Genomic DNA, 14,153 nt, shown 5'->3' with positions numbered 1-14,153 from the left:
TTTAAATATATTATTATTATTTTTTTATCAACTACATTGAGATAAGAAATAAAAATAAAAATAAAAATAAAAAATATTTTAATATAGTTATGAATTATTTTCTATATATATACATACATACAACAAAAAAATATTTTATGTACGTGATTATAAATGTGCAAAATAAAATTTATTTAACATTATATCTAATTCAATCATTTACATTTTACAGTAGTTTAATAACAAGATATACTAATACACATACAATTGCTTTTAAAACTCATAGCACTTAAAAAAAATTACCAAATATTTAATTGACTCTTTTCACAGTTGTTTTGTTTTTTTTTTTAGTACAAAAACAAGGCTTAACAAAATTTATAGCCTAACCAAACAAGGGAGCGCATTCGCAAAAAGCATCATAACATAGCCAAAAATCAAGACCTGTAGGTGCAGAATTGAAAACATGGACTCCGATAGGAAAAATAAGAGCATGATTGGCAAGAAAATCAACTGTGAAATTTGTTTCACGATAAACATGATTGATAACTGTTGTGGTTTAAGCCCTAACTATCAAGACTAAACCCACCCCAAGGACACTCAACTCACTGGTTTATACTCAAGAACCAACCAAGAAGAAATCAACCCACTAAGAATCAAGAATAACAAATAGATCAAGAACAAAACACACACGAATTAAAGTGGTTCAGCACCAAATGAATGATGCCTACATCCACTGGAAACAAACTCTATGATTTCACTTTATTGCTTGTTCAAGAGTTTACAGAGAGCAAACACAAATGGAGATTACAAGTCTATTCAGAACTCTCTCTCGCATTCCCTCTTTCTTGCTCTCTCTCGATTTTCTGGTCTATTGCAAAACCCAGAACTCCAGCTCTTTATTAACTGATTCTGGTTAATCCTTCCTCAGCGGCTTTTCCTGCTAAAGTAACAGAATTATATCCCTCAGTCACGTGCTTGCAACGTGTCTTTCATAAGCAGGCTTGAAACGACTTCTTGCTTAATCGTTTTGAGAGACTAAGTGATTGCTTCAGCTCACGTGCCAGACATGTGAGCTACTTAAACACAAAACGACATTTCTACTCATGTCAGTTTTGCTCCAGATGCTTATCAGATGACATGTCGTGCTAACACAGACTCAACATATGACATGTCGAGACTGAGTATTTAGTTCACATTTCACAATCTCCACCTTGAACTCAATACTTCAAGTTACTCCATAGAGCTTTCTTTCTCACGATTTGTAGCTTCAGTTCCTACAAATCCCTGCTAAGTTCATGCATAGATTGAACTTAGCAGAGGGTACTGCCTTGGTCAGCATGTCAGCTGGATTCTCCTCTGTATGTATCTTTAGAAGCTTTACAGCTCCTCTGGAAACTTCAAGCCTTAAAAAATGGAGCTTCACATCAACATGTTTTGTCTTCTCATGATGTGTCTGGTTTTTGCTAAGATGAATTGCACTCTGGCTATCACAATAAACCTCAACTGAGTCTTGTTCAGCTCCAAGTTCAGTAATCATTCCCTTCAGCCAAATGGCTTCCTTGAGAGCTTCTGCAGCTGCTGTATACTCAGCTTCTGTAGTTAACAGAGCCACTACATTCTGTAATGTAGCTTTCCAGTTGACTGTACATCCCCCCAAGGTGAACAAATATCCTGTCAGTGACCTTCTCTTATCGAGATCCCCAGCAAAGTCTAAGTCTATATAGCCTACCAAGATATTTCCTTCATTTCCAGTTCCACCATATAACAGTCCATACTCTGCAGTGCCCCTAAGATACCTCATTATCCATTTTACTACCCTATAGTGGTCAATCCCTGGGTTTGACATAAACCTACTCACCACACTGAGGGCATGTGAAATGTCTGGCCTGGTTAGTACCATTGCGTACATGAGGCTCCTTACAACATTTGAGCAAGGGACTTCTGACATTTCTTACTGTTCTGCAGCTGTTTGGGGACACATAGCTGCTGATAGCTTGAAGTGACTTGCAAATGGTGTTTGGACAGGTTTTGATTCATTTATACCAAACCTGACCAGCACTTTCTCAATGTAATCCTTTTGAGTCAGAAACATTGTTCCAACCTTCCTGTTTCTGATGATTTCTACCCCAAGAATCTTCTTTGCAGGCCCAATATCCTTCATTTCAAATTCACTGCTCAATAATCCTTTTAACTGATCAATCTATGCCTTGTCATGACATGCAATCAACATATCATCAACATACAGCAGTAGGTAGATTTTCCTTCTCTCACTTATCTCCCTGTAATACACACAGTAATCATAGCTGCATCTGTTGTAGGCATGTTTCACCATGAAACTGTCAAACCTTAGGTACCATTGCCTAGGTGACTGTTTTAAGCCATAGAGAGACTTCTTAAGCAAACAGACATAATCTCTTTTGCCAGGTACTTCATACCATTCAGGCTGATCCATTACAATCTCCTCTTGTAATTCTCCATGCAGTAAAGTCTATACCCTCCCTTTGTGTGAAGCCTCTAGCCACTTAAATAGCCTTAAATCTCCTAGGTTCTGCTCTAGGTATCCTTTCCTTGATTTTATATATCCATTTGCAGCTTACAACCTTCTTCTTTTCTGGCTTCTTAATCAACTTCCATGTTTTATTCTTCATGAGGGATTCAACTTCCTCATCCATTGCCCTTTTCCATTCCAGACTATTCTTGCTTGTGATTGCCTCTTGATAAGTCTTTGGTTAATCATTATTGATCTCATGAGTAGTTGATAAAGCATAAGCAATTAAATCTGCAAATGCATACCTCTTTGGTGGTTTGATTGTTCTCATTTTTCTGTTCCTTGCTAGTTGGTAAGTGTTACCACTACTCTCAGTTGATTCTGATCCTTCTTCATCATAAGATCCATCATCAACCTCTCCTGATTCTTCTGTTGTGAGTGTTTCAGACTTCTTATCTTCAGCATTCTCCACCTCAAACTGAATTTTATCATCTTCAGCTTTTGGATTCTTTTCTTTAAGCTCAGATCTCCTTCTTTCTTTCAACATTTCAGCTTCATTGAAGGTTACATCCCTGCTAATTATGCACTTTGGTGGTTTGAAGTCAGTATACCATAACCTGTAGCCTTTGATCCCCTCAGAAATCTGCACTTCAAAGCTCTTGCTTCCAACTTCCCCTGCTTCACATGTGCATATGCTTCACAGCCGAAAATTCTGAGCTTAGAGTAATCAGTTACCCTTTCTAACCACATTTCCATTGGTGTCTTACAGCCTATAGCTGTTAATGGACTTCTATTGACCAAATAGCAGGCTGTGTTTAAGGCTTCTGCCCAAAGAGCTTTTGGTAACTTTGATTGGATCAGCAGACATCTCACTTTCTCCATTAATGTTCTGTTCATTCTTTCAGTAAGACCATTTTGCTGAGGAGTGTATGTTACTGTTTTATGCCTCAAAATACCATTCTTCTCGCAGTAATCCTTAAACAACTTGTTACAGTATTCCAGCCCATTGTCTGTTCTTAATACCTTCACCTTCAGATTTGTTTGGTTTTCAACCAGAACTTTCCACCTTTTGAACTTTTCAAGGACTTCATCTTTAGTTTTTAGAGCATAAACCCACACCATTCTAGAAAAATCATCTATAAAGGTCAAGAAAAATTTACAGCCACCTAGAGAGGTTACCTGTGCAGGTCCCCACAGATATGAGTATATGTAACCTAGCTTTTCTTTGGTAGTGTGAACTGCAGATTCAAACTTTATCCTGGAAGCCTTCCCTAGTATACAGTTTTCATAGAATCCCAAAGAGTTCAGCTGATCTTTCCCAAACACCCCTTTCTTTTCCAGTTCCTTCAGTCCCTTCTCACTCATATGTCCTAACCTTAAGTTCTAGAGCTTAGATTTATCCTCACCACTCTCAGTTACACTTGCCTCCCCAATGACTGTTTGTCCATTCATAACATACAGGCCATTGTTTTTGTTACCCTTCATAATGACCATGGAGCCCTTTATCACTCTCAACACACCTTTCTCAGTCTTCACAATACATCTCATCTGATCTAACATCCCCACAGAAATTAGATTTCTTTTAAGGTCAGGGACATGTTTGACTTGTGTGATTTCCCTCACCACACCATCAAACATTTTCAGACTCACTGTTCCTATACCAACTACTTTACATATGGAATTATTCCCCATTAATACCATACCACCATCACAAGATTGATATGATGTAAAATAGTTTCTATTTGGACACATATGAAAGGTGCATCATGAGTCAAGAACCCACTCACCTTGAATCTTTTCTTTGGAAGCTATGAGTACTTCAGCTGTTTCATAACTGGATTCATCTGTGGCAATTGCTGCATTCCCTACTTTATCCTTTGAATATTTAATCTTGGACTTCCTCTCAAGGCAGTCCCTCTTGAAATGCCCTTCCTTGTGGTAATGTAAGCATTTAAGTTGTTTCTGTTTTGACTTAGATCTTCCCTGTTTCTTTCCTTTGCCTTCCCTCTTTTCAGGTCTGCCTCTAGCCATTAAACCCTCACCAGACTCACTGTCAGCCTTCTCTTGCTTGTCTTTCAGTTTCTTTGTGCCAAGAGCTGATTTAACCTCTTCCAAAGAAAGTGACTGTCTCCCATACAAAAGGGCATCAACAAAATGCTCATATGATTTAGGTAATGAGCTGATTAACAGGAGTGCTTTACTCTCATCACTCAAGCCTTCATCAATTGTCTCCAGAGCATTACAAACCTTGTTGAACATATCAATGTGCTCATCAAGTGATGATCCTTTAATCATTCTTAACGAGAACATTTTCTTTTTGATGTACAACCTATTTGCAAGAGATTTTGTCATATACAGATTCTCTAATTTTGACCATAGTCCTGCAATATTTCTTTCTTTTGCCACTTCCCTTATCACAGAATCCCTTAGGCTGAGAATGATCGTACTTCTTGCCTTCTTATCAATCTCAGCTGCTTGTTCAGGAGTTGTAGAAGAAGAGCCCTCCAGCCCCTCTTTCTTGAAGCCTGGTTCGATGGCATTTCCCAAACCTTGAGTGATCAGCAAAGCCTCCATCGTGATCTTCCACATGTTGAAATCATTTTGCCCTGTAAATTTTTCTAGATCGATCTTGGTACCCATTTTTTGAATCTAAAACCAGAGAGTAAAAGAAAGCTCTGATACCAATTTGTTATGGTTTAAGCCCTAACTATCAAGACTAAACCCACCCCAAGAACACTTAATTCACTGGTTTATACTCAAGAACCAACCAAGAAGAAATCAACCCACTAAGAATCAAGAATAACAAATAGATCAAGAATAAAACACACACGAATTAAAGTGGTTCAACACCAAATGAATGATGCCTACATCCACTGGAAACAAACTCTGTGATTTCACTTTATTGCTTGTTCAAGAGTTTACAGAGAGCAAACACAAATGGAGATTACAAGCCTATTCAGAACTCTCTCTCGCATTCCCTCTTTCTTGCTCTCTCTCGATTTTCTAGTCTATTGCAAAACCCAGAACTCCAGCTCTTTATTAACTGATTCTGGTTAATCCTTCCTCAGCGACTTTTCCTACTAAAGTAACAGAATTATATCCCTCAGTCACGTGCTTGCAACGTGTCTTTCATAAGCAGGCTTGAAACGGCTTCTTGCTTAGTCGTTTTGAGAGACTAAGTGATTGCTTCAGCTCACGTGCCAGACATGTGAGCTATTTAAACACAAAACAACATTTCTGCTCATGTCAATTTTGCTCCAGATGCTTATCAGATGACATGTCGTGCTAACACAGACTCAATATATAACATGTCGAGACTGAGTATTTAGTTCACATTTCACAATAACGACCTGCTAGTTATGTTGAATAAGCTCTTTTATACTGCAAGTGATCTGGTAATGAGGATTGGGCCCGCAAATTTGGTTCTCTATAAGTTTAGTTACACAACTGCTATCCACATCCACTTGAAGCTTTTTAATACCCAAATTCCAAGCTTGTAATAAACCTTGATAGAGATTCCAAAGTTCAGCTCCTGTGATATAAGTAGAGCTAATATTCATTCCAAAACCACTAATATACTCTCCACAATATTTACAAATGGGACCTCCCACACTAGCTAAACCCGAAGACTATTGCGCTCCATCAATGTTAAGTTTAAGCCACGGCCAAAGTGGAGCAACCCATCAAAAAAAACTTTCCACTTTAAAATTCACATGATGAAGAAATATTTTATTGACCCTAATGACCGCCTCACACCTGCATCTAATTCCAGTCACAACATAGCTCAAACTAATCGAGTTGTGATCATATAAACATTTATTCCTCTAATACCACAAGCTCCTCAAAGCAACCCTAAATAAACATGGCCAATCTTCTCCTCATTCATTTTCTAAACATTTTTTAAATTTCAAATCAGCCACTCCCTAAGATCAAATGAAAGAAATTTGTATGGAACTTTCGGGGAAGTAAAATATGCCATACCTACTTCACAAACCAACAGTCTCTTAGGCACGCAGAGTACCTTCAACTTCATTGCCAGAATAAAAACAACCCATATCCCTGGCAATTTTTGTAGTGATTTGGGTGCTGTAGAATTTGATGAACAACCCAACCACTGCCCAAGATCACAAACCAGACCAACAAGATGCTATGAATCCAAATAATCAAGCTTTAAGTTTTAAGAAAACCTTTTGACGAAAATGGCTTCTATCAGAACACACCCAGAACAAGAATTAGAAACAAATCAATCACAAAACAAAGAGAAGGATTTACGTGGTTCGATTGTGCAAAGAAGCACAATCTACATCCATGGGAGAAGCCAACAGAGCAAGTTTTATTGATGACTCAAGTAACCCTTACAGAGCAATCCCCCCCTCGGACGAAACTACCGTCGGACTCCGGTCCTTTCGTCCGACACACCTGAGTTGTTCCACCACCACATTTCGGCTACCAGGGTCTATCTCTGATACCACTTGTTGGGGGGACTTAACATAAGATTTCTAGGTATCCAACCTAAAAGACTACAATCTTTCTAATTTCTATTATATCATTATAAATTTATAATTACAAATAAATATAATATGTTTAGCAAATTTTTCAATACACACACACACACACACTTGATTATATATATATATATATATATAATTAAGTCAATCATGCTTATTTTATGACATTCATCACCAAATCAAGTTAATAATAATACTAGACAATAATACCATAATTAGACTTAAAAATTTAAAACTATAACAACTATAATTATAGTTTAAATTACAACCTAATACTAATAGTACTATAATATCAAATTATGAATAATAATATATATTAAAAGTTGCCTTTCAAACATCCATAACACCAATGTCAGCGCTCACCGCTTCCACTGTCGAAGCTTGCAATCTTATAAGCTCTATAAATCTATAAAAAAAAAATTAGTAACTCAAGTACATGACTATATGTAGATGTTTTATATAAAGTTATAATGCATTTTAAATATATTATGTATATAATGTCTGATAAAAAATTAAAAGTATTACCTTGTAATTCCATATGAAACATTTGCTCCTTAATATATTCTTGGAGGTTGTAGACGGGATTGGAAAAAAGTTTAGACTGTAACCAATTTTCAGTGCATATCAATGCCTCAACCATAGCCAGGGTTAAAGAACTCATATACTCATCAATAATACGATGCCCAGTGCTAAAGGCAAACTCATATGCCACTGTGGAAACAAGAACAGTGAGGACATCCCTTGCAATTTTCTCCAGAATTGGATACATCTATCCATTCACCTTTCACGAAAGAAAAACATTAAGTTTAAGATTGCTGTGATCTTCAACTGGGTCCCTCAAGTACCTTTCCACCTCAGAGGCTACTCTTCTGCTCTCATTCTAAACAGAAACCATCTTGGCATATCCAAGGAAAGGTCGAGCACCTCAAAAAGTGTCATCACCTTCACCACCAGTAACATCCACCTTTACCACCATAGCTGCCACTAAGACCACTCTCACTATACATCGATGGCGTGGAACTAGCGGAGAATGCACTATATGCACTATAAAACTCATTCAACAAGTCCTTCACTGCTTTGGTCATTTGTTCAACCATCAAACTATCATTGCAAAAAATGATCTCAAAAATCTGTTTAGCAAAATCCATTTTTACTCGTGGATCAAGAATAGAAGCAACAATCAACATTTTGTTTATCTTCCCTGTGGACACCCAATACTTATCAAATTTTTTCCTCATACTATAAGTCATAGAGGACACCCAAGGATCTATACTTTCTTGCAGTGCAGTCAATGAACTCTCAATTAAGCCAATAGTATCATAACAAAGATTAGAAGTCACACTCAAAGAGGCAAAAAATAACAATGTGGCATCATAAAATACCTTCAAAAACTTCACAATTCATTCAACACTCTCCCAGTCCTCCGGTCTAGGTGGGCCCACCCTTCTAACATTATTTTCTTTCTCAGCAAAGTATGTCTTATAAGGTTTATCCACTTCTGCCATTCTATCAAATGCCGCTTGAAATTTCGACGCAGTCACCAACATCAAATAAGTGGAATTCCACTTGGTATGACAATCCAAAACAACAATTCATTTTGGATAATTCACTTGCTCAACACATTGTTTAAATGTCCCTAGTCTCATGGTGGAGGATCTCACGTACTTCACAGCATTCCGAATAGCGATAATACTAGCATGCAACTCTCCCAACCCTGAAACAACAATCAAATTCAAAATATGTGCACAACAATGCACATGTATATATTATCCCGCCAACACAAGTGCATCATCATTCCTCCAAGCAAGCAACTGCATAGTTACATAACCAATATCAATATCATTTGTAGTGGCATTATCAACAGTTATTACAAACAACATCTCTATCCCCCAGTCCTATAAGCAAGCCACAATCTTTTTGCCAATCGACTTCCCTTTATGATCTTCGATTGCGCTAAAACTAATAATCTTCCTATTCAAATATCAATCACTATCAATAAAATGAGCTGTAATCACCATGTAGCTCATGTTTTGAACAGAAGTCCATAAATCGGTTGTAAGAGACACCCGCTGCTTGTTGTTACAAATCAAACTCTTCAACATTGCATTTTCCTCCAAAAATAACTCCATAATATCTCTACCAATAGTTCTTCGAGATGACATAACGAACTGCGGGATAGCTACACTACAGAAATGCCTAAATCCTTTGTTGTCTACAAAATTGAGTGGCAACTCACCCATAATAATCATTTTAGTTACTGCCCTTGGACACGTGTCTTGACTCCATCCTTTACCCAAAACCAAATTATTTGCATTTTCTTCGCCGCCCTCAGCTGTCAAATTTTGTTGACTTCCACTTTGTTGTGCCCGAAATGTCTTGTATGCTTCGCATGTCTTTATATGCCTTGTCATATTTGTAATCCCATCAAGCCTTGAATGACATTGATATTGTCTACCACAATAGTTGCACTTGCATTTGTTTGGAGTATCTTCGAGTAAAGTGAAATGATTCCACACTTCCGATCTTTTCTTCATTGGCGGTCTTCTTCTCTTTGCATTTTCCTTTCCTCTTTGAGTTCCTTCCATTTGTACACTTTGTTCTTCATTGTCACTCATCGAATTTGATCTTGAATGTCCAAGCATCTGAATATACAAAATAATTATTAATAATCATTAATTCAAAAATCAAAACATAAAAATATTATTAACATAATCTAATTAGTAATTTCAATTCAAATTGTTCATACTCCATAAACAAAAAGCAAGAAATTCATGATTAATTAATTAATTTATAATATCCAATTATCCATTCCCCATAATAATATGATATTATTTGCCTATCTTAATTCTTATTATAAATCCTTTAATTTCAAGCCCAAATTACTTGTACTTAACGATTTAACGGATGATTAACATACAATAAAATATTAATTGAATTAGTTAATTTTTTTAAGGTTGAATTGAAGGCTTGAAGTGCACATAATCATATAACACATTATAATTATAAAATATATGTAACACTAACATAATACTTAATTTTAATATTTAATCTACCTAATGTCCTAATTTTTTATTCATAAAAAAATTAATTATTAGCTGTTATTAACAATTATTAACAATGATCAATTAACACTATTTCAATTATTAATAATTGACAAAATTTTGTTATTTATTAACAATTAATAAAAATTTATTCATAACAAAATCATAAATACACCAATTTTCTTGATTTTATTACTAACATTTAAAAATACATAATTACAACAATAAAATAATAACCATTAACCAATTACATAATAAATAACTAATAATTAAGCATATATAACTATATAGTATATACCATGAAAGATTGAATTTGAAATTATGAAACTTCAAATCTTAAAAAATGGGTTCGGGTCACAAAGTCACAAAGGGAGAAAGCTCGGGTGGGGTTGGAGGCTTCAGCCATGGCAGCAGCTCACGGCACTGATCGTGGTAGCAAATGGCAACAGATCACGACACAGATCGCTGCAGCAAATGGTAGCAGATCACGGCACAGATCACGGCACAGATCGCGGCAGCAGATGGCCTGTTGGGTGTTGGTTTCGGCAGCAGATTGAAGAAGGTTCAGAGTCAGACTTCAGGCCTTTGGTTTCGGCAGCACTCACAACAGATTGGTTATGTTCTGTGTGTTGTTTGTGTGTTTCACAATGTGTGACTGTGTGTGAATTGTGATTTGTGAATACTTGTGAGTTGTGAGGGTTTGCCCTTTGCCGTCTGCATCTGGTGTGCAGTGTGCGTGTGTATTGTGTAATGTGTAAAGTGTAAACTGTAAAGTAAAGTGTAAAGTGTAATCTGTAAGTGAGTTTTTTTTTGGAAGACCCGATCGGGTTGGCAATTTATCATCCAATCGGGTTGCAATGGCAACCCGATCCGACCCGAACCCGAACTTTTTCGGGTCAAGTCGGGTCGGGTATTTTGCCCACCCTTAATCCCCACTTTCACCAACATAATCACTATCATCCATGTTTTCATCAAGGTTCTACATTTCAAAATTATCCTTGTCAGGTGGGCCCCTAAGTTGGCCAGGTGTCACTGGCTGCTCAAAATTGCCACCGACAGAGGTAATTCCACACCCACGAGTACGCTTAGTAAAAGTCCCCCTCGAAGCAGAGCGCGCTTAGTAGCCCGGGTGCGCTTAGCACTAAAGGCGGGATGCACTTAGAAGATTGATAAGCTTAGAAATGGGCCGCCAACACAACAAGCGAACCGTGGTACACTTAGCAACCATCCAAGCTCGGCCCGAATTCTGGAGTTCTCTACAATTGTAAATATTCTAGACTATTCTAGAATTCAGCATTTAGGTCCCTAGTGATATTTATGCAAGTTGCATGGAACATTCAAGAACCTTGCACTCAAGCCTATAAATAGGGGTGAGCCCCCTCATTTGCCCAACAACCACACCACACACACAAACACTCAAGCACACACACAAGCTCTCTAACTCTCCTGTAAAGCTCTCTTGTAATATATTCTTTAGTGTGTAATAAAATATATTTTGGCCACATTACTCTCTTCTCTCTAGCATTTTTCACAAAGCATTTTTGCCTGGCTAGTTGAGAAGTTCAAAAATGCTTACTTAGCGACTTGTGTGCTAGAAGTCGCCTAAGTGCCGCACGGGTTTGTTGCGCAAAACTCCCATCTCGTGGCAAGTGGTATTAGAGCTAAGGTTTGCACCCACGCAAGCTAAGCTCAACGAGCAATGGCCAATCCTCTTAGCACAGCACAAGGAGGTGTAGTCGGTGTGGAGGTACCAGAGCAAGTCCGTGGCCGTAAAGATGGGCGCGTACAAGCTAAGTCTCACGACAAGTCGAAGGCCACTACCGTAGACGCCTTGGAGCCTCGCGTTGCCACGCTCGAAACCTCAATGTCCGCTGTCTAGGACACTCTCGATACTTTGGAGGTTAGGGTCGACGCTCTCGAGGGCGAGTATAGTGAGTTCAAGATAGCAACCAAGGCCCTCATGCAAGACCAAGCTGACTCACTCCGAGGGGAGTTTCGAGCATTCCATGATGAGCTGCAGAAACTACGTAGCTTCGTACAAAGCGAGCTACGAGCAATCCGTGCGGAAGTCGACAAAGTCCGCTCGGACTGGGCTTGGCGCAAGCACACACTCACGCTTAGCCCAACTTCCACAAGTACAAGTGATGCATGCTGCATCGATGTGCCAAAGCTCGACACCTACGATGGTGCACACAATGCCACCGTCGTCGACAACTTCCTATTTGGGCTAGAGCAATACTTCGATGCCATGGGTGTTCGTGATGAGGCATTGAAAGTAGGCACCGCGCTTACATTCCTCCGGGGCGCCGCACAACTATGGTGGCGTTGGAAGCATGGCAACATGGGTAAGGGCATATGCGCCGTCAACACATGGGCTGGGTTCCAACAAGAACTCTGTAAGCACTTTGCCCCAAGCAATGCGAAGAAGAAAGCGCGAGCACGCCTACATCGGCTCAAGCAAACGGGTAGCATCCGCGACTACATCAACGACTTCACTACCCTTATGCTTGAGATTTTTGACATGTCCAATAAGGACTCTCTCTTCTACTTCCAAGATGGCCTCAAGGATTGGGCCAAGGCAGAACTAGATAGGCGTGGCGTACAAACTCTCGATGACGGCATCGCTATTGCGGAATCACTTGCCGATTACTCCGCCAAGCCCAAGGAAAAAATGCCTAGCCATGATAAAGGTGGAGGAGAGGGCTAGAAGGACAAAGGCCCTAACCGGAAGGAGTGGGGGTAGAAAAACCTCTAAGCGGCAAGAGTTGGCAAAGTAAATCGAAGAAACAGTAGCCGCCCAAGCCTTGAAGCCCATGCTTTATATGCAATGGCCCTCATTGGGTACGCGACTGTCCAAACAAGAAATCGCTCAATGCTCTAGTGGCCCAACTCAAGGGCAATTCCACACCGTTGACAGAGGAACCCCCAACACAACATCGGTACCCTCCAATGCCTTGGTGCACTTAAAAGCCACCCACTGGCACCTGGGAAGAAAGAACTCATGTATGTGAGTCCATCAATGGCCAAGTCGTTCGTGCCTTGCTCGACACCGGAGCAGCGTACAACTTCATTTTGGAAGAAGAGGCCAAGCGCTAGGCCTCAAGACAACCAAGGAAGGAGGCACCATGAAGGCAATAAACTCACCCGCCAAGCCCATCGTAGGCACCGCACAAGGCATGCAGGTAACACTTAGAATATGGACCGGAAAGCTTGATTTCTCTATCGTTCCCATGGATGACTTCAAGATGGTCCTTCGCATGGAGTTCTTCAACCAAGTCCATGCCTTCTTGCTGCCAGTGACGAACTCCCTAAGCGTCCTTGACGAGAGTATGGCGTGCATGGTTCCAGCTGACTGATCGAAGACTGCGGATAAGACGCTCTCAGCCATGTAATTCAAGAAGGGTTTTCAGACCAAGATTCATGGTCTCTATCCGGGAGCTTAACAATGGAGAGGATTACGGAGACTTATCAAGCCAAATCCCTTCGCTCATCCAAAGAGTCCTCGATGAGTTCAAGGACGCCATGCCTCCGAAACTTCTAAAGAATCTCTCACCTAGACGAGAGGTGGATCATGAGTTAGAATTAGAGCAAGGCGTAAAGCCACCAGCCTTGGTACCTTACCGCATGGCGCCACCCGAACTTGAAGAGTTGCAGAGACAACTCAAGGACTTGCTAAACGCAGGCTACATTCGCCCATCAAAAGCTCTATTCGGTCCCCCCGTGCTTTTCCAAAAGAAGAAAGATGGCTCGCTACGGATTTTGCATTGACTATCGCGCGCTCAACAAGATTACTATCAAGAACAAGTATCTAATCCCCTTGATTGCAGATTTGTTTGACCAACTTGGCAAGGTGTGGTACTTCACCAAGCTCGACTTACAGTCCGGGTACTATCAAGTGCGCATCGCCAAAGATGATGAACCAAAACAACGTGCGTGACCAGGTACGGATCCTTCGAATTCCTTGTTATGCTATTTGGCCTCACCAATGCACCGGCCATGTTTTGCACCCTTATGAACAAAGTTCTCCAACTTTTCCTCGATCGTTTCGTCATCATGTACTTGGACGACATCGTGGTGTATAGCACCACAGTCGAAGAACATGCCCAACACTTGCGGCAATTCTCCAAGTACTATGCG

The sequence above is a fragment of the Citrus sinensis genome, chromosome 6 (genome assembly GCF_022201045.2).
Source record: "Citrus sinensis cultivar Valencia sweet orange chromosome 6, DVS_A1.0, whole genome shotgun sequence".
Taxonomy (NCBI): Eukaryota; Viridiplantae; Streptophyta; class Magnoliopsida; order Sapindales; family Rutaceae; genus Citrus; species Citrus sinensis.
The sequence above is the reverse complement of the archived record's forward strand: the minus strand, read 5'-3'. Positions refer to the sequence as shown.